The sequence below is a fragment of the Schistocerca americana genome, chromosome 4 (genome assembly GCF_021461395.2).
Source record: "Schistocerca americana isolate TAMUIC-IGC-003095 chromosome 4, iqSchAmer2.1, whole genome shotgun sequence".
In the NCBI taxonomy this organism is placed as follows: Eukaryota; Metazoa; Arthropoda; class Insecta; order Orthoptera; family Acrididae; genus Schistocerca; species Schistocerca americana.
The window spans coordinates 489,914,267-489,939,394 of NC_060122.1; the positions used below are offsets into that span (position 1 = coordinate 489,914,267).

The window sequence follows — 25,128 nt, forward strand, 5'->3', positions numbered from 1 at the left end:
TGATCCCACCGATTTCATATTTTGGATCTCGACTAACGCGAGCATCAATGTCGCGATACGATAAACCTCAATGGCGATAGGCTACAATCCGACCTTTATCAAAGTCGGAAACGTGATGGTACGCACTTCTGCTCCTTACACGAGGCATCACAACAACGTTTCACCAGGCAACGCCGGTCAGCTGCTGTTTGTGTATGAGAAATCGGTTGGAAACTTTCCTCATGTCAGCACCTTGTATGTGTCGCCACCAGCGCCAACCTTGTGTGAATGCTCTGAAAAGCTAATCATTTTCATATCACAGCATCTTCTTCCTTTCGGTTAAATTTCGCTTCTGTAGCACGTCTTCTTCGTGGTGTAGCAATTTTAATGGCCAATAGTGTACTTCCACTGCGCCACCCAATAAAATAAAGTATTTCTGAACGTCATGCTTATTAAGGCCCTTGCAACGAAACGAGGAGAGACCTTCAGCCTTCCTGAAGTTATTTCAGGATAGCGCTTACCAAAAGCGTTACGCCCATCAATTCCTGACATTTGATGTTTCTAAAACTTAAATTTGATTCCATTTCGCTCTGCGAACAAAGCAGCAGCTTTTCTTAGGTCAATCCAAACACACTATCCGACAACCTAAGCATTCGTTCTACTAATAGCTTTTTTTGTTCGACGGTAAACATAGTTTGTCCACCCTACTTTTTCATGTGATCGTCATTACCACTTTATAGACGACGGTGAAGTTATTGACGAGGCACCTCCTATAATTCTGCAGCATGACGTACGCTCCTCGTTTGGCGGAATACAACAATAGCTTTGCGCATGTCGTAGTCAGCCCAACCACTTTTATCATTAACCATCTGCGAGAGAATATTAAAACATAATTCAGCGAAATGAGTTGTCCCTATTGAGCCTTAATTTAGTGACCATATTTACCCAAAACAAGTGTTTTTAGTCCACAAAGGCTGGTAACACTGAAATCATTTGCCTCAAGTTAAAACAAACACCCTGTATATACCATTCCAGATATAAAATGATTCCCTGTTTTTTTTTGTGGGTCTGAGTCTATATGAAAATAGCTATGCATTTCAGCTTTGCTTAAAGTAGAGAAAAATTTAGGAAGAAAACTTATTGTACAGCGTTTGATTGAGGGTTTCATCACAATTCCTGTTGGAACACTTGTGGCCGTACTATTTGCTTGCTGATTCGAAAAAAATATTTGCGGAAAAAGTGTTATCTGTGTTGTCCCTGAGATTTACTAGGACAGACAAAATGACGATTCATTTAGGCGTTTTGGGGTTACTGGGTAATTGCTTCTGACAGCACAAACTACTCTCACACCATCCAAGTCTCCCGTGACTAGATGAATATTGCAGACTGCATGACAGAAACCGTAATAGTCATGATGATGACACTATATTGGCGCAGTAAAACTGACTTATTAGTTTGTCTCTACAACAATACTCCCCGATTGTTTGATACTCTGTGGCTGTTTGGTATTACATTTTATACATGTGCCCACATTCATGTTATATAGAAATAGTCTACTCGACTGTAGTCACACACTTCTTTTGCAAAGGCTGTGTAAACTAGTCGTCTCACGGGCTGTAGTCCTCTTACAAGAACACCTTTGATACTGAATCAACTCTAAGATAGATAGGATCTAATCAGTTCCAGTTGCATGTCTTTTCATTGTAGCTTTCTAATCTGTTTTTCTATCCAGCATTGAGTGGATGGGTCTGTTAGTTAATTTTTTTCGATTGCTCCTGTTTTTAGCCTTATACTGTGGAAGGCACATTTCAACAGCGAAGGCTGATTAGTTACAAAAAGTGCCTGGAAACAGAGTTCGGTCCGTACTGGCGGTAGTTGAAAGTGTTCCACCTGTTAATTATTATCCATACTTTCACCACTCTGCTATTGTCTGACGGTTTTGAAACAGGCAGTAGCTCTTGCGTGCAAAGCGGTGACTGTTGTGGAAAAGATTTGGAAACTCAGAGTAAAACACGCCTTTCAGAAATGATGAGGTGGTAAAATCCTCCTGAAGAGGGATGTCTACATACTTCTCATCGCACCACCAACAGTGAAAGCTCTTTAAAATTGTATAACTATACTCCATGATTCTCATCTTTTCCTCCATCTCCATAAATGTTTTCCGTCTGAGCGCTACAAGGAGAAATAACCTCGTTAACGGCTAGGTCGTTAGAGATGCAGCATCGGCTCACGCGAATGAAAGGGGAAGGAAAGATCAGTAGCGCGCTGAAGGCCCCACCTCGATATTTGTCGGAAATGATGAAATTGTACAATTAGAAAACAGATTGTTCAACTTGTATTGGATAGTTGTCCCGTTTAATTGTAAATATGGTGTGCATGCACGTACTTAACTATTTATCGACGGGTGCGGTTTAAATAATTACTATTAATGCATACCAATATCATAAATGCGAAAGTGTCTTTGTCTTTTATCATTTCATTACTAAACGATGTGCCGATTTTGATGAAATTTGATACGGGAAATAACTTGAACGCTGAGGAAGAATGTGGGCTACATCAGAAAGTGTGTAGTACGTGATGCTTCGTGATATGAAGAATATAAGGCAAATTAGGTAAACATATTTATTCTTCGAAAAAGCTATTTACTCTTTGACTTTCGAACTTCATATCATCATACTTGTGAAAATTGTTTTGTTGGTTGATATGTTCTACATAATACGATTCAACATAAGGATTACAAAGCTTATACAATCCTCAATGTGTTTATCCATGCTAATATTATACTAATATTATAAATGCGAAAGCAACCCTACGTAGGTTACTTTAGAGAAAAAACAGATAAAAGAAAAAGAAAAATGTACACGTAGTATTAAGTGCACGGCCCAACATTGACGCCGTCACTAATCATAACAAATATACAGACATGCGAGCGTAGTTGTGAGTATGAGCTATATTATATAAACTATCAAAACAAACATTACAACACACGACATTCTCCCATGTACACATATACACGGTAAGGCAGCGAAGACTCGCTACCCCAAATATAACCAGACATGGCAAGTATACTGAGATGCAGCTTCCGCTGAGTTGTAAGAAATGTGGGGAATTTTCTGACGTACGTATGAAATTTTTAAGTTTATAGCAGCAAAATTATGACAAATGTTTAATTTTTGTTTTTTTATTTTTATGGAACTATGTAACTTTTCTTTGCAGAGAACCTTCGAAGAGGACAACAAATACGAACTTCAGGTACGGCTCACGCGTTTATTATTTTATTATTATGACTAATATATCAAGGGGTCAAAGTGTTCCCCACGTGCATAGATATATGCTGTAAAGTGATTCTGGTCAAGCGATACTCCACACGATACTCGAGGTTGTAAGCAACGCCTTTTTTTTTAATAGGACCATTAGAAAAATTCGATCCCAATCTGTGGATATTTTACTTTAATATAGGCACATATTCCCTCCACCGAAGGAAAATTGTAATAATAAATTAATGTCACTTTTTTAGTCTAGGTAGAAATCAGGAGTCGTGGAATTAATACTCCATTAAATCTTTTGTTTTTCAATTAAACTCACTGCTGGGTACCAACGACAAGAAGCTACACAAGTACAATCTAGCCGAGAGCAGCAGAAATCTTTGGAAGGCCTTGAACCACGGCTGAGGTGAAGCAGGCACATACGCGAACCAGGGTAGTATTTGAGAAATATAAATTAATAGCGAAATATGTCTTTGTGTAAGGTGCAATTCAGAAAAAGAGAAGACGCCCCACGAAGGAGTTATGCAAATTTGCCGCAACTGATATTCATAAATGTATCGCCGAAAAATGCAAAATTTTAAGTTTTATCGGTCAATGGTTGAATGTGTGACCCTGTAGTGCAATTTCCCTGCGCAGCTAGCAAGGATAGTAAACAGGAGATATGACTATATCAGTGCATACTGTCTTTCCGAATTTCATTCCGTGTACTCTGTTGGACAGTAATTATGCGTCTTGGACAGGCGCCTGAACAGTTTACGCAGGTCAGCATTTGAGAGAGGACATGTAGTTTGGCTCAAAGAAGTCGGTTGGAGTAACCGGTGAACTTCTCGACATTTGAACAGGATCGATGCCAGTATTCGACGATGTTGGCAGGAACTGATGACCCATGGCCGAACACAGCGTCAAGGAGGAGGCGGTCGACTAGAGAGACGAAGGAACATCTAGGACCGAGCAATAGTCAGAGAGGCACTCAGAGCCCTGGCTTCATCATTATCATTGATCCACCGCGCAACTGGTGCATCAGTGACTACAGCGGCCATTAATAGGTGGCTCACAGATAGGGAGCGGGGCTCACGGCGCGCCTTGCGCCGATTACCATTGACCTCTGCACACGAACACCGTCTGTAGTTGTGTCGGGCACATTCGGCTTGGAATGCTATTGACTGGAGTAGAATTTTCTTCACTTTCGCTTCGAGTTGAGCCCCGATAACCAGCGGAGACGTGTCTGGAGACGTACCAGTGGGATACCAATCTGATTGTCGCCCGCCTTAAGGGCCGACAACAGGCAGTGTAGATGGTCTGTGGTGCCATTTCATTTCATAGTAGGACCCCTTTGGTTCTCAGAGTTTGCACTCAACATGCTGGAACGCCTTTCGGAGGATGAAGCATTCCTCAGGCGAGTTTGTTTCAGTGGCGAGGCAACTTTTCATGTTTCTGGGACACAATGTGAGAATCTGAACACCCATGTGACTAGAGAGCTTCACCGTGGTAGTCCAAATGTGCATGTGTGGTGTGGAATCATGTGCAACCGAATAATTGGTCTATTTCTCTTCAACGAGTCAATTACTGCAGATGTTTACCTCGACCTTCTGACCGAATATGTAGCATCACAACTTTCATTTTCCAGCAAGATGGGACACCACATTTGGGACTGCATGTTCGTCGGTTCCTCAATGAAACATTTCCAGGCAGTTGATTTGGGAGGGATGGGCCCATTCCTTGGCCACCGCGTTCGCCAGATACTACTCCCTTGGACTTTTTTTATGGGGGTATGTAAAAGATATTGTGTATCAAAAATAGATACAGGACATTGCTGATTTGAAGCAAAGGATTCGTAATGCCATGGCCACCACTGATGACGCTATGCTACAGCGAACATGGCAAGAAATCGAGTACTGTCTTGATGTGCTTCGTGCAACTAAATGCGCCCATATAGAGGTCTATGAAACACCGTCAAGAAAACTTTTATAAATACTGATTACAATAAAATAACTGTTGTTAAAATATTTTAATAACTGCCATAGTAATAAAATTTTGAAGTTGTAGAGGGACTTCATGGACAACCTGTGTAATGAAATATCCAGGAATAGAGTAATGATTTTTGCTGATGTAAAGATTCCGAAATTACCTAACTGAACGATATTTATTTTGTTAAAAAGATGGCAATGTGAGGCGGAGGCAGCGAGCCGCGCCTGGTGCAGCCGTGACAACGTTCCCGGTCACTGACCTGAGAGCGACGCCGCCCACCGCTCTAAGGCAGGCGACGCCCCGCCGCTGTTACGTAGTCCCTCGCCTCGGAACGTCACCTCGTCATTTTCTGACGCCAGCGTGTTGCGTCACATTCTCTTCGTTGATAACCCACGGCATCACAATAGCAGCAGCCAGCCACCAGTGCGTCTACCGAAGGCAGCTTTAGGAACTGTATAGTAGCACGTTCTGAACTAAATACGGCACCGCAGTAAGAGTTCAATGATTTTGATGTAATCATAAACTTGTCTTTATGAGGTAACGAGAAAATTTCTACCCGACCGCTTTGGTCGAGCGGTTCTTGGCGCTTCAGTCCGGAACCGCGCTGCTGCTACGGTCGCAGGTTCGAATCCTGCCTCAGGCATGGGTGTGTGTGATGTCCTTAGGTTAGTTAGGTTTAAGTAGTTCCAAGTCTAGGGGACTGATGACCTCGGATGTTAAGTCCCATAGGGCTTAGAGCCATTTGAACCATTTGAAAATTTCTGATAACTATGTGCATGTTCTTTACGGATGGAAAGCTTAAATGAGCAGGTTAAAGAATACAGGAAGAACTGGAAGGAGTATGTGACAAAAACGTAAGACGACGGAATACCAACATTGATGGTTCAGATGGCTGTGAGCACTATGGGACTTAACATCAATGGTCATCAGTCCCCTAGAACTTAGAACTACTTAAACCTAACCAACCTAAGGACATCACACAACACCCAGCCATCACGCGGCAGAGAAAATCCCTGACCCCGCCGGGAATCGAACCCGGGAACAATACCAACATTAATTATGCATTAATTAAGCAGAAGACCTTTAGCAAAACCGAGGAAAAGTTTGAAAGATCAACCATTTCAACGAAGTACGCGTAACAGGAAGAAGGAGAGGAAAATAATTGTTTGTCAACATTAAGGTTTATTCCTTTTGTTCACACATTTCGGCATACCGCCATTGCATAGTGTGATACTTCGGCTTGGATCTATACACCTGCCTTGTGTGAGTGTACACCCTTCTGGCCGCGCACGTGCGTTGGTCCTCTCCACCACTGTGGTCGCAAAGACCAGTTTTCTGTTCGAGTGTTTTATGACCTCCCTGAAGATGGCTTTCCCTAGTCCTCCTAAAACGGTGGGAATCGCCTAGGATAATTTCAAGAACGTGTAATTTTCTCGTGTTTCCTAATACGGGTTGCAAACTAGTTTTTAATAGTCTGGCAAGAAGCGGCACGTTGCAGAATGGATGCAATAAATGGTCAGTGAAAGTGCCTGTATTGTACTTTGACACGAAGCCACACCTAACGCAGTAATACGAGTTCCGCAGATGGAAGAGGTTAAAAGAATGTGTGATATTATAAAATAAATTATTCAGTTCTTTAAGGGAGAGGAAAATTTAATTGTGGTGGGGGACTGAAATTTCAACAAATCATAGAAATCTAAAGACTGTCAATTCACGTAAGTACTTAGGGATAACAACGACGATTAACTTAAATTGGAACGATCGCGTAGATGATGTTGTTGGGAACGTGAACCAAAGGCTGCGTCTTATTGGCAGAACACTTAGAAGATGCTACAAATCCACTAAAGAAACTGGCTACACTACGCTTGTCCGTCCTATGCTGGAATAGACCCCCTATTGCTGTGTGGTTTGGGCTCCTCGCCATATAGCATTGACAGAAGACATAGAAAAAATTTGAACATGGGCAATTCGTTCTGTATTATTGCGAAACATGGGAGAGAATGTCACGGATATGATACTCGAGTTCATAGGTAGGAATGATCATCAAAATGAAATAAGATAAATCAGAGCTCGAATAGAAAGGTTTAGGTGTTCGTTTTTCCCGCGCGCTGTTCAGGAGTGGAATGGTAGGGAGATAGTATGATTGTGGTTCGATGAACCCTCTGCCAAGCACTTAAATGTGAATTGCAGAGTAATCATGTAGATGTAGATGAGGTGAAGACGTTTTTCGTTGTGAAGAGATATTTTCATGAAATTTCAATATCCAACGTCCACCTCCAAACGTGAAAAGATTTTGATGACGCCTACCGCCATAGGGGGGAATAATCATCATAATAAAATAAGAGGAATCAGAGCTCACACGGGAAGATTTAAGTGTCCGTTTTTCACGCGCGCTGTTCGAGAATGGAATAGTAGAGAAGTAGCGTGAAAGTGGTTCGATGAACCCTCTGCCAGGCACTTAAGTGTGATTTGCAGAATAGTCGTGTAGATGTAGATAGCGAATGTGGCTTCCGGTTTTGTTTTGCGAGTGAGCCTGTGCTAGCGCACTTTAAGATCAGTAAGCCAAGGGAACAATTAACAGGTTTGTAACTTAAATTATAGAATTCTTACTACATTAACCTTACTGTTATTATCCGCATCTGAATTTGGACATCCTAATTACCACAAAATCTTTTAAATGAATGATCTCTTGGCTGAGTACTCGTGTAAACGCAGATATAGATCTCGTACTCCTTAAGCTATGTCATAGTTTCGCTCCCAGCTTGCAAATAGCCCATTGTAATGCATCCAGGCTGGCGTTGTAAGTGGATACAACACAATGGATAATTTGCAAGTCGTGAATGAAATTACAGAATGGAGCAATGGATATGAATTATAAATGACTAGTTTTTTGGAAAGCTTATGACTCAATGTCAACGGAATACGTCCTGAGAGTCCTAGTGAAACAAACCAGTTATCCGATCTATGTCTATGTAGAGATGAATGTAACATCAGTACTGTAGCTTCCATTAGATTTTAGTAAAACGGTGGAAAATTCAGAACTGAAAAAGGAGTCGCTAAAACAGATACTTATCAACAAACTTATTGCCAACAGCCCTGGGGGAGTTTTCAGACATTTAAAATGGGTTGCAGTTTCCATTTGATGACGACATAATGTCTTTCACGAGCAGTATTCTTAAATTTCAACAAGAAAAAGAAAAATTTCATAGAGCAAGTTGAAAATTGTGCCGAAAATCAACTACACGAGCGAAAACATGTGTGATCAAGTCATCGGAAAAGAAAACTATAAAAACTCACAATAGATTACTAGAATAGGTTGCTGAGGTTTTTATTTAAGATAATTGGTTGGTTGGTTGGTTGATTGAACCACGTATTCCTCCCACTACACTGCATACGCACAATACACTGGGTGGCAAGAGTCATGGGATGCCTTCTAATATCTTGTCGGACCTCCTTTTGCAGGGCGTAGAGCAGCCACTGGACGTGGCATGGATTCAACAAGTCATTGGAAGTCCTCTGCAGAAATATTGACCAATGCTGCCTACCTCTACTGCCGTCCACAACTGCGGAAGTGTTACCAGTGCAGGACTTTGTGCACGATCTGACCTCTCGATTATGTCCCATAAATGTTCAATGGGATTCATGTCGAGCGATCTGGGTGGCCAAATCATTCGCCCGAATTGTCAAGAATGTTCTTCAAACCAATCGTGAACAACTGTGCGCCAGTTACACGGTGCATCGTTGTTTGGGAACATGAATGACTGAAAATGGTCTAAAATAGTCGAGCATAACTATTTCCAGTCAATTAGTGACTCACTTGGACCAAAGGATCCATTCCATTCCATTTAAACAAATCTCACGCCATTGTGGAGCCCCCACCACCTTGCACAGTCTCTTGTCGATAACTTGGGTCCATGGCTTCGTGGGGTCTGCGCGACACTCGAACCCTGTCATAGGCTTTTACCAACTAGAGTTGCAACTCATCTGACTAGGCTACAGTTTGTCAGGCGTGTAGGGTTCAACAGATATGGCCAAGAGCCCAGGAGAGGCGCAGCAAGCGATGTCGTGCTGTTAGCAAAGGCACTTGTGTCGGTCATCTGCTGCCGTACCCAATTGACGCCAAATTTCGCCACACTTACCTAAAGAAACGTTCGTCTTACGACCTACGCTGACTCTTGCGGTTACTTCACGCAATGTTGCTTTTCTGTTAGCATTAACAACTACGTAAACGCCGCTGTTCTCGGTCGTTAAGTGAAGGCCGTCGGCCACTGTGTTGTCCTTGGTGAGAGGTAATCCGTAAAATTTCGTACTCTCGGCACACTCTTGACACTGTTGATCTCAGAATGTTGAATTCCCTAACTTTTTCCGAAAAAGAATGTCCCATGCGTTTAGTTCCAACTGCCACTACGCATTCAAAGTCTGTTAATTTCCGTCGTGTGGCCATAATCACGTCGGAAACCCTTTCATGTGATTCGCCTGAATGCAAATGACAGCTCCGCTAATACACTGCCCTTTTATACCTTGGAAGACGTTATGTCATCAAATAGGAAGTACTTCAAATGTATTTAGATAAAACGTGTAACTTCCTTTGCCAGTTTAAAGATCTGAAATCTCCCCTCTGGACCGTTGACAATAAGTTTCTTGATAAGGAATGTTTCCCCGACTCTTTTTTCAATTCTGAATTTTTTACTATTTTACTGTAATTTTAATCACCAGCAGCGTATTTAAGTCACTTGCAGAGAACGACTAGATGCACAACAGAGGAAATAAACAAGAGAGTAAATATGCTCTGGGTGCGTTTGATGAGCTAAATAAAGTTTTCAAAATATGTCAGAAACGGTGTGTTTACAGTTGGCTGTCACTGGAGCCACCTCCCCTGCACTACATCCGTGGCATGACACCGAGTTCCAATCGGTTGTCGCCCAGGCGGCGCTCGTAATATGGGACCGGTTTCTGTTTCAGCCACAATACCGTCAAAGCGTAAGATTCATACAGTGCTAGTGATTCAGGTGCGAGAGAGGCCGCTGATATCTAGCACTACTTCCTTCTTCGCAGGTGCTAGATCATTCCACCAATCGCGGGACAAACAGCGACGTGTGACCACTCTCAAGCAGTTCACAATGGTTCACATCAGAGTACACAAAGTGCACAACTGGCCGAGCTGACTTCCGAGTGCCAACAGTTTTCCAGTTCCAGTCTGCATTGGCCAACGCCATCTTCATTCGCTACCATAATAGCAAGCTGCTACTTACGAATAATCACCGGATAGTTCAACGACCGGTATCAAGTTATTGCTCAGAGACAGAACAGAGTATTACAAAATACAGCATTCTTGCTAAATATTTGTAGATTAGATAGTTAACATGAATCTGATAGGCTGGTGTGTTAGGCTGTTAATACTGAACCATGCATCTGTCAATGCTCAAGACTGATTATTATTTGTTATATAAATAAATGTTTATTAATTGAGTCATTTTGCGTTACCATTCTTGTACATGTTTTGGAGTCCTCTGTTTACGCAAAGTTGCGTAGCGTGCTGGCGAGCCAAATTATACAGCAACTAAGTCCCTATAGTCGAAGTCCTCTTCCTGCTACCTGTCATGCTGGGTTGTTGTGATGAACACAACGTAGTTAGTGCGTATTGCTTGTTTTCTATTGTGGCAAAGAGATGAATTTCAAATTAGAAAACCAACTAAAAACTGCGGAATTCCTGTTAAGGAATGGAGATCTGCACGCTGGGAATTACTGGGAGAGACAGGAAAAAATGGGAAGGAGAAAGACCATGGAATGCAAGACATAGTTATGACTGGTAAAAATGAAAATTAGATGCACGTGACTCGCAACCAGATGAGTGGATAGAAAATTGACCAACGAAGTTCTTTGTTCAATTCCAGGAGATTGGGAACGGGCGAGAAGAAGATCCACGTGTCACTAACATCAGAAAATATGCAGGACAATATCGTTTAGCAGAATACCAAAATACAACGAGAAAGTAGAGAAGGTCTACATCCAATAGCCCACGTCAATGATGATGATGATGATGATGATTATGGTGGTGGTGGTGATAATGATGACATGTAGGTCTACGAGGGTCTGCAAGAGAATGCGTGTGAAAGCAAGGTTCCCTATACCTGAACACAGAGAGAGTCCTGGCAGACTGCACCGGCAGGTTCCAGAGGCAACTCATCCACTGGAGCAATCCAGCCGTTGAGAGGCACCCTAGCGCCGCCTGGATTGCTTTCTCCCACAGACTCGTCGCTGCCTTAATCTGCAAGCCGCCCCGACTACTGGTGCTCCAAGTACTGACGTCATCCGTTGCGTATCCTGACTTCCGGCATACCTAAACTCACCAGGCAGCTCTCTCCCCCGCCACGACCTACCGAGATAAAGTCTTCAACACCTGCACGCTGCAGAGATTCTTAAAAGAACAATTATCATTTCACACAGAGACGGTGGCAACAAAAACTATACATAGTCTGTCTTAGAAACGGCTGCAGTATTTCTGCTTCATTACTTAAATGTTCTTATTGCATATGAATAAACAAAGCCTCTGTAGCAAGAGTGTCGATAGATGACTTTGAATCCATATGTTGTGAACCGGTGCTGTCGTGAAGACTCTGGAGGCCAAGCCTGGGCAATAATGTTCTAGATATTCTTTTGACTTTGATGAACCTTATAATACTTTAACCCTAATTAGCATCACTTGGTTTTCCTCTTCTGTGAATTGTATTTTGTTTACATCGCTAGCTCTAGCATAAAACACTCATATTCTTTTTACTGTTGGTTTGGTTCACTGCTCCATTTTTTCTAGGAATGCCTATCGCCCAAGACCTTTTATAAAGATTCGACGTCAGCTGTAATTTCATTTACAGCTAAGTAAAGTGGCCAAAGCAGGACAATGAGAGCAATGTAATACAGCACTTCAAACCGAAACATTTTGAGAAATTGAAAATAGCAAACATCATTATAAAGCTAAACAAAAAAGGAAACTTGTTAAAGACATTAACTTCAGTAAAGATAAAGCAATGTATACTAAAGGTGATAGGAGCAGTTCTTTAGTGATTGTTTATGAGTCTGCATTATTGTTGATGAGGCACCCAGTCGTAAGACTGATTTGATGCAGCTCTGCACACTCGTCTATCCTATGCAAGACTCTTAAGCTCCGTATAACTACTACAACCTATATCCATTCGATCCTGCTTACTGTAACGGACCCTTGGTCTCTTCCTGCAAATTCATGTCCCCACGCTTCCTTCCATTATCAAACTTATTATTCCATCATGCCTTAGGATGAGTCCTGTCAATGCACCCCTTCGTTGGTAAAGATATCGAATGGGGGACTGTTTTACAACTGAATATTTGCCCAGCAGCATGTCATCATCATTAAGCCATACAGAAGAACTGCATGTCCTCGGGAAATGTAATAGTTTCAGCCTTCAGTACCGACATAGCAGCGTCATATTGGTCAGTGTCACAACGGTATATCAGTCATTCCGGCTGGTGCCCCTGCAACTACTGAAAAGGCTGCTGCCCTTCTTCAGGAATTATATATTTCTCTGGCCCCTCCAGAGAGACACCTCCATGTGCTTGGCCCTAGGGTACAGTTGTCTGTATCGTAGAGGAACCCATAGTACCCATCTCGGCGGCACGTCCACAGTTTGGTTGGAAGGGGGGGGATTGAGTATCTGTATATTTTCAAAATAATCAGATTTTTTAATGAAAATGGCATTGTGGCTTTCTATAATGGTACCATAAATAAATATCAGACCAAAATCAGAAACATGAAAGATAATATAGTTGGGCGGCGGGTAACAGGCAAATGCTCGTTACTTCGTTATGTCGTAATGAAAAGACTTATCTGTGGTGCTCTCCACCTACCTTCGCTGTCTACGAGAGCCTGAAAACTACTTTCGCAGTCAGCCAGAAAGCGATGGAGAACGTACTGACCTTAATGTCCTGTCTGCAAGTTCACATTACTCTTTATGCTTACTAAAATAAAATGTTCCTACTTGCTATTTACTCGGTGGGGTCAGGAAGTACGACTATAAAAATAAGTTTTAACTGCTTGATATATTATGTAAAAGTTCACAGGCACAAAATATAAACCTTTGTAACTAATATCCCTATCGGAAACAGTACTATTAACAGTTCAGAGGCGACCTATACGGGAAATTCCAAGTAAAATGGTCTATCGCCCTGACTTCTGATCACCAAAAGTTAATTGCTCGCCTTAAAACTGGAAAATAATCTCGCAATTTGCCACGCGGTTTTGTCAACATTACGGGCGGCACACAAATAGTTATTTCCGTGAAATCTGAGCGATCCAGGACGGTATACAGTTGTCGCGAGTTCATTTCCTGCTTTTGTTGAAAACGCATTCGTCTGCCCAGCTCTGACGTCATCCAAGGCACAACGAGCGTTTGACTGACGCGGACAGCTTGATGTCTCAGTGCGAGGTGTGTCCTACCACTGCCTCTCTGGCTGTATTTGTATATGGGCGCAGCGGACCGTCAAACGGAACATCTGTTATCAACCGCTGTAGGGGCAAGTAGTATTATCTAGGTGGCTCCTTTCTCGGACACGTATTAAATCATAGTCCTGTCGTTTAGCAATTTGCAGTCTTCTTATTTGTTATATAAAGAGAGTTAATTTTATTTTAGTTAGTAAAAAAGTTTTAGCTCGACTTCATTCCAACTTTTCCGGCTAGAATTTTTAGACCGGAACCAACACAAGAAAATGACCTCTAAACTGTCTCTTTAGGATTTCTTGTAACCATTGCTATTCACAATACAGTCTTGAAACTTGGTACAGCTGTACTATTTCATGAATCTTATCGAGGACTGTAATTAGAACTTTCTATACAAATACAAATGACACTTAATCTACCATGTATAAGGATGTTTTCGTTCCAGATTTGGTTTTTAATAAGTAGCTTGAAAACTAACAGAGGTAGTTTATTGACATCACATATTTAATGGTTTTACATGAAGATGAGATACATCCGTATTTTCAGCTTTCTGAATATAATATTTAGTAGCTTTAATTCTTCGTAAAATCGATGATTTTAACCAAAATATTGCTTCGATCAAGTTGACACTTGTAACTTTTAATTGTGACACACAATTACATATTCTGAGCAGTTTTTAGCTTTCTAATTTTATTATTCAGCGCAACTTATTTTTTCTTAAGATCTTATATTTTGCCTAACAATTCATCTGATTATTCTGAGACTTTAAAATACTAACATTAATATACTTAAGCATACACTGACGAAGTTTGGAAAAGTTTTTTAATTTTTAATTTCGCTCTTAAATTATGGTTCAGTTCTTTGTATGTTAAGCACAGGTCCGTTATGATAATGTGGTGTTGGTAGTGGTAAAACTGGGGTAAGCCCCGGCGCACTCGCTCGCCTCTGTACCTCGTACGATGACACAGTGCATGGTTCAAATGGCTCTGAACACTATGGGACTTAACTTCTAAGGTCATCACTCCCCTAGAACTTAGAACTACTTAAACCTAACAAACCTAAGGACATCACACACATCCATGCCCGAGGCAGGATTCGAATCTGAGACCGTAGCGGTCGTGCGGCTCCAGACTGTAGCGACTAGAACCGCTCGGCCACTCCAGCCGGCCTGACACAGTGCATGTTTCGCTCCGATAGTACAATAGAAGACCGATATACAGAGGTCCGATATATCCCAGATTCGGACACAATGCGGTACAAAGTATGTCCCACGAAATAAAATACCATTTACGAACGATTTTTGCACTCTCAGTATGTTTTATAAACTTGAAAGAAATCTTATTACAGTCTACATGGAGCCTTTCTGCAGTATAATTTACTGCCTCAACTTCCAAGTACTCTGAATAATAACGAAAATATAAAGATGAACGTAATTAAGCTCGACATTTGGTTTGTCTTATTAACATATCAGGATTTTTGCTGGACAGAAGCTTTGAATATACATCTCACGGATAACACTGTGCCGCAGTCAACAAAATGACAATGCAACGGTGCTTAGTAATAATCGAAACCAGCGCAACAATCATGTGGGTCATAATTTATTCATTTATTATCTAGATTTCTGTGTGTTTGTAATGATTTCACAGAAATGGAAAATGTATTCTGTGAGTGATAAACTAAGAATTATTGATCGTGTGAAGAATGGCGAAACTGAAGGAAGTTTATCACCCGAGTAAGGTGTATCTGAAGGAACAATCAGAAGAGGGGTGAAAGAAGAGAATAAACTTAGAAGTTTTGACTACTGCTGGTTAATTGGCGACATCAGAGAACCGATTTCGCAGTTCATAGATGACAAGGACATTGTTGACGCTGTTCGAAATGAGAGCAGAAAAGCAATCGAGGATGAGCATAATGAAGCTGAAGAAGAAAGTATAAATGATGTTCCCAGTGCACGTGAAATATTGGTTGGGTTGGGTTGTTTTGAGGGCAAAGACCAAACTGCGAGGTCACCGGTCTCATCAGATTAGGGAAGGAAGTCGGCAGTGCCCTTTCAAAGGAACCATCCCGGCATTTGCCTGGAGCGATTTAGGGAAGTCACGGAAAACCTAAACCAGGATGGCCGGACGCGGGATTGAACCGTCATCCTCCCGAATGCGAGTCCAGTGTGTTAACCACTGCGCCACCTCGTTCGGTGAAATATTGGATAACACAAATAAAGTGATTATGTTGTTGAAGTGACAAAGTGAACCAAACCAAATTGGATTGTTGCACCTGATGAGCATGCAACAATATGCTCTAAAAAAAACTGCATGAAATGACCCGCCAAACAAAGCAAACGAACTTCTTTAAAGCAGTAGAATAATGACGTACTGTAACTTGCAAGCAGTGTTGGAAATTATCATGTTGCGATTGATAGTGTACACTATATACCGTATTGAAACTCGTGTTATTATTGGATCTATGTATGAGTAAAGTTTGGCTAACGACAGCGCCCTATTTGGAAAGCTTCTGAAATCTTTCGATTCTAATGTTCTTTAAATTTAAAAAAAAAAAATGTTCAGTATGTGCAGTATTACATTATGTGTTCTTCCTAAATTTCCATACATAGTTTGTCTTACACAGCCCCCTTTCAGTATACGACAGGTACGCTATAAGGCGGGGGTAAAGCATGACCCCTGACAACTGCGTTCTATTGGGATTCTACTATATATTGTTATTCACACTTAAAGAAAAAGAAAAACAGAGTAATGAACCCATGATTGAAAGACTGAGTGCACAATTAAAAATACGTAAAGAAAATATATTAATATGGACAATAGTTATTAATATAAGTATCTTATCGTTTAAAAACAACGAAAAACTGAAAGAGACACTCAAATATGGTTATACATATGAGCAATCTTTCTTTTATTAGGAACAGTTATGAGACTGGGAATATAGTATTGAATACCCGTTCCACCTGATGCCGTTTTGGAAACTTAACATTATTAAAGTTAACTCATTAAAATTCGGGAAAATGAGTATCGGTGATTGAAATGCTACAGAATGTGCCAGCTAATGTTTTTCATACAGTAATAATGTATACCAACTGGAAAATGGCATTGCTAAGAGAAATTCTTTTGCAGGTAGCATTGCTTATATAGCTGTTAATTTTATTGAATGTAAATTTTTCGTCACTCATCCTAACATAAGAAATAAAATTATGTATTACCATAGATAAGTAAATGATAGATATTGCTTCGCAACAGAAGTAAAGCAGATATAAAGTACATGACTACAGCTCTTGACTGCATGTACCAAAAACTGGAATTAGAACTTGAACAAATTTGAAAGATGGAAGAAATACTTTTACGATTTACGGAAAGCCAACATTTACAGATGCGATTATAAATTCGCATTCAAATTATTCATAACGACACAGGAAAGTTTTCTTTAGTACTATCATTAACAGAACGTTAAAATTAGTGAAAATGTCATAAGAAAATAACTATCTATATTGAGATAGACTGCAATCTTTTGTAAGACTGAAGTAGTCAAATACGTGTATAAGAAGCTAGAGATAAAAGATAAAGAAAAGATTGTGATCCTTAGCGTTAATTTAATTAGCATGACATTTCTGACATTGATTACTCTTATAAAATTACTTTTTCTGTAAGTTTGAAAACAAATTCATCTCTGTAAAACACAAACACACAGTAGATAATTAAGGAACATTTATCGAAGCAGTTGGGTATCAAGTTACTTGCAGTTAGTGTGATTTGTAAATATTAGTAGTTTTATCACTGCATGCAGTGTTCATATTACTAGCACATTAAGCAATAAATCCACATTTGTAATGCATTTAGATAGTAAGAATCACGCCGTGCATAGAACTAACAGCGTTCTGGTTATAACCTGATGAGGCAGCTGATGATCGGCCACACTAGACATACTTCATTTTGCTGGCTCTTAATACTTCACATCATTCTCCTACCAGCTAATGTAGTGGTTCACTGTGTTACACTCTATACTTCAATGCTCACTACATAGGCGATGCGGCTCAGCTTGAGTCATCGATACAGCTAGCCGATTTAGAGATGTGACGTAGTGTTACGGCAGATGACGCCATACGTGCGTGGAGTGTTGCACTCTCTCGCTTCAGGCAGCTAGCACTGCCAGCTAAAGCTGCGTTTGTAATTTGTGTTGGGTTTGTAAAGGGCGTTGTGATTTATAATGGTGTAAACATTTTGTTGTTGTTCTTGTAGTTGTTGTGGTCTTCAGTCCTGAGACTGGTTTGATGCAGCTCTCCCTCTCCATGCTACTCTATCCTGTGCTATCTTCTTCATCTCCCAGTACCCACTGCAACCTACATCCTTCTGAATTTGCTTAGTGTATTCATCTCTTGTTCTCCCTCTACGATTTTTGCCGTCCACGCTGCCCTCCAATGCTAAATTTGTGATCCCTTGATGCCTCAAAACATGTCCTATCAACCGATCCCTTCTTCTAGTCAAGTTGTGCCACAAACTCATCTTCTCCCCAGCTCTATTCAATACCTCCTCATTAGTTATGTGATCTACCCATCTAATCTTCAGCATTCTTCAGTAGCATCACATTTCGAAAGCTTCTGTTCTCTTCTTGTCCAAACCATTTATCGTCCATGTTTCACTTCTATACATGGCTACACTCCATACAAATACTATCAGAAACGACTTCCTGACACTTAAATCTATACTCGATGTTAACAAATTTCTCTTCTTCAGAAACGCTTTCCTCGCCATTACCAGTCTATATTTTATATCCTCTCTACTTCGACCATCATCAGTTATTTTGCTCCCCAAATAGTAGAACTCCTTTACTACTTTAAGTGTCTCATTTCCTAATCCAATCCCCTCAGCATCACCCAACTTAATTCGACTACATTCCATTATCCTCGTTTTGCTTTTGTTGATGATCATCTTATACCCTCCTTTCATGACACTGTCCATTCCGTTCAACTGCTCTTCCAAATCCTTTGCTGTCTCTGACATAATTACAATATCATCGGCGAACCTCAAAGTTTTTATTTCTTCTCCATGGATTTTAGTACCTACTCCGAATTTTTCCAAATTGTAAATAGCCTTTCGCTCCCTGTATTTTACCCCTGACACCTTCAGAATTTGAAAGAGAGTATTCCAGCCAACATTATCAAACGCTTTCTCTAAGTCTACAAATGCTAGAAACGTAGGTTTGCCTTTTCTTAATCTAGCTTCTAAGATAAGCCGTAGGGTCAGTATTGCCTCACGTGTTCCAACATTTCTACGGAATGCAAACTGATCTTCCCAGTGGTCGGCTTCTTCCAGTTTTTCCATTCGTCTGTAAAGAATTCGCGTTACATTTTGCAGCCGTGACTTATTAAACTGATGGTTCGGTAATTTTCACGTCTGACAACACCTGCTTTCTTTGGGATTGGAATTATTATATTCTTCTTGAAGTCTGAGGGTATTTCGCCTGTCTCATACATTTTACTCACCAGGTGGTAGAGTTTTGTCAGGACTGGCTCTCCCAAGGCTGTCAGTAGTTCTAATGGAATGTTGTCTACTCCTGGGACCTTGTTTCGACCAAGATCTTGCAGTGCTCTGTCAAACTCTTCACGCAGTATCATATCTCCCATTTCATCTTCATTTACATCCTCCTCCATTTCCATAATATTGCCCTCAAGTAAATCGCCCTTGTATAGACCCTCTATATACTGCTTCCACCTCTCTGCTTTCCCTTCTTTGCTTAGAACTGGATTTCCATCTGAGCTCTTAATATTCATATAAGTGGTTCTCTTTTCTCCAAAGGTCTCTTTAATTTTCCTGTGGGCATTATCTATCTTACCCCTAGTGAGATAAGCCTCTATATCCTTACATTTGTCCTCTAGCCATCCCTGCTTAGCCATTTTGCACTTCCTGCCGATCTCATTTTTGAGACGTTTGTATTCCTTTTTGCCTGCTTCATTTACTGCATTTTTATATTTCCTCCTTTCATCAATTAAATTCAATATTTCTTTTGGTACCCTAAGATTTCTACTAGCCCTCGTCTTTTTACCTACATGATCCTCTACTGCCTCCACTACTTCATCCCTCAAAGCTACCCATTCTTCTTCTACTGTATTTCTTTCCCCCATTCCTGTCAATTGTTCCCTTATGCTCTCCCTGAAACTCTGTACAAACTCTGGTTTAGTCAGTTTATCGAGGTCCCATCTCCTTAAATTCCCACCTTTTTGCAGTTTCTTCAGTTTTAATCTACAGTTCACAACTAATAGATTGTGGTCAGAGTCCACATCCGCCCCTGGAAATGTCTCACAATTTAAAACCTGGTTCCTAAATCTCTTACCATTATATAATCTATCCGAAACCTGTCAGTATCTCCAGGTTTCTTCCATCTATGCAACCTTCTTTTATGATTCTTGAACCAAGTGTTAGCTATGAGTAAGTTATGCTCTGTGCAAAATTCTACCAGGGGGCTTCCTCTTTCATTTCTTACCCCCAATCCATATTCACCTACTACCTTTCCTTCTCTTCCTTTTCCTACTATCGAATTCCAGTCACCCATGACTATTACATTTTGGTCTCCCTTCACTATCTGAATAATTTCTTTTATCTCATCATACATTTCTTCAATTTCTTCGTCATCTGCAGAGCTAGTTGGCATATAAACTTGTACTGCTGTAGTAGGCGTGGGCTTCCTGTCTATCTTGGCCACAATAATGCTTTCACTATGCTATTTGTAGTAGCTTACCCGCACTCCTATTTTTTTTATTCATTATTAAACCTACTCCTGCATTACCCCTATATGATTTTGTATTTATAACCCTGTATTCACCTGACCAGAGGTCTTGTTCCTCCTGTCACCGAACTTGGCTAAATCCCACTGGTTTTTTTTTTTTTTTTTTTTTTTTTTGTCATCAGTCTTCTGACTGCTTTGATGCGGTCCGCCACGAATTCCTTTCCTGTGCTAACCTCTTTATCTCAGAGTAGCACTTGCAACCTACGTCCTCAATTATTTGCTTGACGCATTCCAATCTCTGTCTTCCTCTACAGTTTTTGCCCTCTACAGCTCCCTCTAGTACCATGGAAGTCATTCACTCATGTCTTAGCAGATGTCCTATCATCCTGTCCCTTCTCCTTATTAGTGTTTTCCACATATTCCTTTCCTCTCCGATTCTGCATAGAACCTCCTCATTCCTTACCTTATCAGTCCACCTAATTTTCAACATACGTCTATAGCACCACATCTCAAATGCTTCGATTCTCTTCTGTTCCGGTTTTCCCACAGTCCATGTTTCACTACCATACAATGCTGTACTCCAGACGCACATCCTCAGAAATTTCTTCCTCAAATTAAGGCCGGTATTTGATATTAGTAGACTTCTCTTGGCCAGAAATGTCTTTTTTGCCATAGCGAGTCTGCTTTTGATGTCCTCCTTGCTCCGTCTGTCATTGGTTATTTTACTGCCTAGGTAGCAGAATTCCTTAACTTCATTGACTTCGTGACCATCAATCCTGATGTTAAGTTTCTCGCTGTTCTCATTTCTAGTACTGCGCATTACCTTCGTCTTTCTCCGATTTACTCTCAAACTATACTGTGTACTCATTAGACTGTTCATTCCGTTCAGCAGATCATTTAATTCTTCTTCACTTTCACTCAGGATAGCAATGTCATCAGCGAATCGTATCATTGATATCCTTTCACCTTGAATTTTAATTCCACTCCTGAGCCTTTCTTTTATTTCCATCATTGCTTCCTCGATGTACAGATTGAAGAGTAGGGGCGAAAGGCTACAGCCTTGTCTTACACCCTTCTTAATACGACCACTTCGTTCTTGATCGTCCACTCAGCCTACTCTTTATCACTAATATATTATGATCTGAGTCTATATCTGCTCCTGGGTACGCCTTACAATCCAGTATCTGATTTCTGAATCTCTGTCTGACCATGATGTAATCAAACTGAAATCTTCCCGTATCTTCCGGCCTTTTCCAAGTATACCTCCTCCTCTTGTGATTCTTGAACAGGGTATTCGCTAATACTAGCTGAAACTTGTTACAGAACTCAATTAGTCTTTCTCCTCTTTCATTCCTTGTCCCAAGCCCATATTCTCCTGTAACCTTTTCTTCTACTCCTTCCCCTACAACTGCATTCCAGTCGCCCATGACTATTAGATTTTCGTCCCCCTTTACATACTGCATTACCCTTTCAGTGTCCTCATACACTTTCTCTATCTGTTCATCTTCAGATTGCTACGTCGACATGTATACCTGAACTATCGTAGTCGGTGTTGGTCTGCTGTCGATTCTGATTAGAACAACCCGGTCACTGAACTGTTCACAGTAACACCCCCTCTGCTCTACCTTCCTATTCATAACGAATCCTACACCTGTTATGCCATTTTCTGCTGCAGTTGATATTACCCGATACTCATCTGAGCAGAAATCCTTGTCTTCCATCCACTTCACTTCACTGACCCCTACTATATCTAGATTGAGCCTTTGCATTTCCCTTTTCAGATTTTCTAGTTTCCCTACCACGTTCAAGCTTCTGACATTTCACGCCCCGACTCGTAGAACGTTATCCTTTCGTTGATTATTCAATCTTTTTCTCATGGTAACCTCCCCCTTGGCAGTCCCCTCCCGCAGATCCGAATGGGGGACTATTCCGGAATATTTTGCCAATGGAGAGATCATCATGATACTTCTTTAATTACAGGCCACATGCCCTGTGGATACACGTTACGTGTCTTTAATGCAGTGGTTTCCATTGCCTTCTACATCCTCATGTCGTTGATCATTGCTGGTTCTTCCGCCTTTAGGGGCAATTTCCCACCCCTAGAACAAGAGAGTGCCCTGAACCTCTATCCGCTCCTCCGCCCTCTTTGACAAGGCCGTTGGCAGAATGAGGCTGACTTCTTGTGCCGGAAGTCTTCGGCCGCCAATGCTGATTATTTATCAAAATTTAGGCAGTGGCTGGGATCGAACCCGGGACCGAAGACGTTTTGATTATGAATCAAAGACGCTACCCCCCCTTTTTCTTTTTTTTTTTTTTTTTAATTCTCATTTTGTCCGCGTTTGTTCGTTGTATCTGATCGGGACGGACGTCGTAAGACATCCGATTAAGTTCTTTGATGATCGATTAACTCAGTTTTTTAATTACAGAGGGTACGTAACCCTCTGTCCGAACACGCTGAGCTACCGTGCCGGCGTCCTAGAGCACGGGTACAACTTCCCACTGTATCTAACCTATGAATTTCCCTTTTTAAATTTTCTACCCTACCCGCCCGAATAAGGGATCTGACATTCCACCCTCCGATCCGTAGAACGCGTTTTCTCTCTCCTGATAACGACGTCCTCTTGAGTAGTCCCCGTCCGGAGATCCGAACGGGGGACTATTTTACCTCCGAAATATTTTACCCAAGAGGACGCCATCATCATTTAATCATACAGTAAATCTGCATGCCCTCGAGAAAAATTATGGCTGTAGTTTCCCCTTGATTTCAGCCGTTCGCAGTACCACAACAGCAAGGCCGTTTTGGTTAGTGTTACAGGGCCAGATCAGTCAATCATCCAGACTGATGCCCCTGCGACTACTGAAAAGGCTGCTGCCCCTCTTCAGGAACCACACGTTTGTCTGGCCTCTCAACAGATACCCCTCCGTTGTGGTTGCACCTTCGGTACGGCTGTCTGTATTCGCTGAGGCACGCAAGCCTCCCCACCAACGGCAAGGTCTATGTTTCATGGTTCAAGCTTTCTTTATTGGTAGCGGGACCTCAGTTGAGCTACAAAGATCAAGTGAAATTTCCCACGCTGTGTTTTGTTTATTGTCAGACTTTTTTTGCTATCTGCGTTACTTTCGCTTTTTGGCTTTCTATGATGATGTTGGTTTTTGACTTTCTGTTTGGCTTCGATTTTTCGGTTTCTGTGTTGCTGTTGGGATTTTCAGTTCAGCTAGGGTGAAGTGATGTTTTCGATACCATTTATAGCTCATTCACGCTATTTTAGCAATGAAACTTCCTGGCAGATTAAAACTGTGTGCCAGGCCGAGACTCGAACTCGGGACCTTTGCTTTTCGCGGGCAAATGCTCTACCAGCTGAGCTACCCAAGCACGACTCACGCCCCATCCTCACTAATTCCGCCAGTACCTCGTCTCCTACCTTCCAAACTTCACAGAAGCTCTCCTGCATACCTAGCACTCCTGGACGAAAGGATATTGCGGAGAAATGACTTTGCCACAGCATAGGGGATGCTTCCAGAATGAAATTTTCACTCTGCAGTGGAATGTGCGCTGATACGAAACTTTCTGGCAGGTTGAAACTGTGTGCCAGGACGAGACTCAAACTCGGGATCTTTGCCTTTCGCGGGCAAGTGCTCTACCAGCTGAGCTACCCAAGCACGACTCATGCCCCGTCCTCACAGCTTTAATTCCGCCAGTACCTCGTCTCCTACCTTCCAAACTTCGCAGAAGCTCTCCTGCATATCCTTTCTTCCGGGAGTGCTAGTTCTGCAAGGTATGCACTCGCAAGTTGGTAACTGCACAGACTACAGCCAGCGCAAACGCTAGTCGCGACACTTACTCGTAACAGAAACAAGAAGCACAATGCTGGACCGGCCACAAATCGTAGCCTCTGCGGAAAAGACGTCGATCTGCGGTGCCCAGCAACCTGCCTGCTCCCCGACTCCTCTTAACTCTCTTTGCTCTGCTCTCACACAGATAAAGCCGATCCCTCGGTTTTCCAACATGACAAGCGTGAATTTCATTTTCCACTACACTTTGCAGGGAAGACCTGTCTAAATTTTCCATTATGTGCCTATTGTATTGACATACACTGACAAGAAGTTGGTAATAGGTTGTGCTGTCTTTCCTTATTGGCTGTATGTTTACAGTGCGAAGAGTCGCTCGTTTCCCATACTGTGTGCGAAAATATGGCAGTGGCTTCCCGTCTGCAACGCTTCAGGGAAATACCCAACTGCATTTATCTTCGTCTTCAGAAGTCACGCAGCGAAAGGGTGGCTTGCGGTAGCGCCGCCAGAGAATAGCCTCCTCGGCTGGCTATCTCACGCGGCTTAGTCCGCCCATGCAAAAAATTCTGGGAACATCTGAAGATGCCGCTATTCATCCACGGGAAGCCACACGCGTGTGGGTGACCACGCACCTCCCGTCCCACCATTGGGGAATTTTAGCGAAAACAGAATTTCGCCTATACCTGCCCGTCATCTTCCCAGAAAGTCCCAGTCAATACAACACATAATGCAGTTACTAAAGGCTGCATAATGAGATGTGGCTAACCAATATCATCACATCGGTAAGAAGGGTTCGCTCGAAGAAGCTAGATGCACAATTCCAAGTATCATAGGAATTAATTGCTGTAGACTTACCCAATGTGACACTTAGGACGCCTAGGAATAAGCAGATGGAAGTACATGTGAATCGGTTCAAGCCTCACTATAAAA

At 41.7% G+C, this 25,128-nt stretch overlaps 1 non-coding gene across 1 annotated transcript; it reads right to left on the reverse strand.

Moving 5' to 3' along the window:
• Positions 1-23,708: 23,708 nt before the first annotated feature.
• Trnar-gcg lies at positions 23,709-23,783 on the reverse strand. Its single transcript has one exon. It is a non-coding gene; the product is annotated as a tRNA-Arg (tRNA).
• Positions 23,784-25,128: the final 1,345 nt, after the last annotated feature.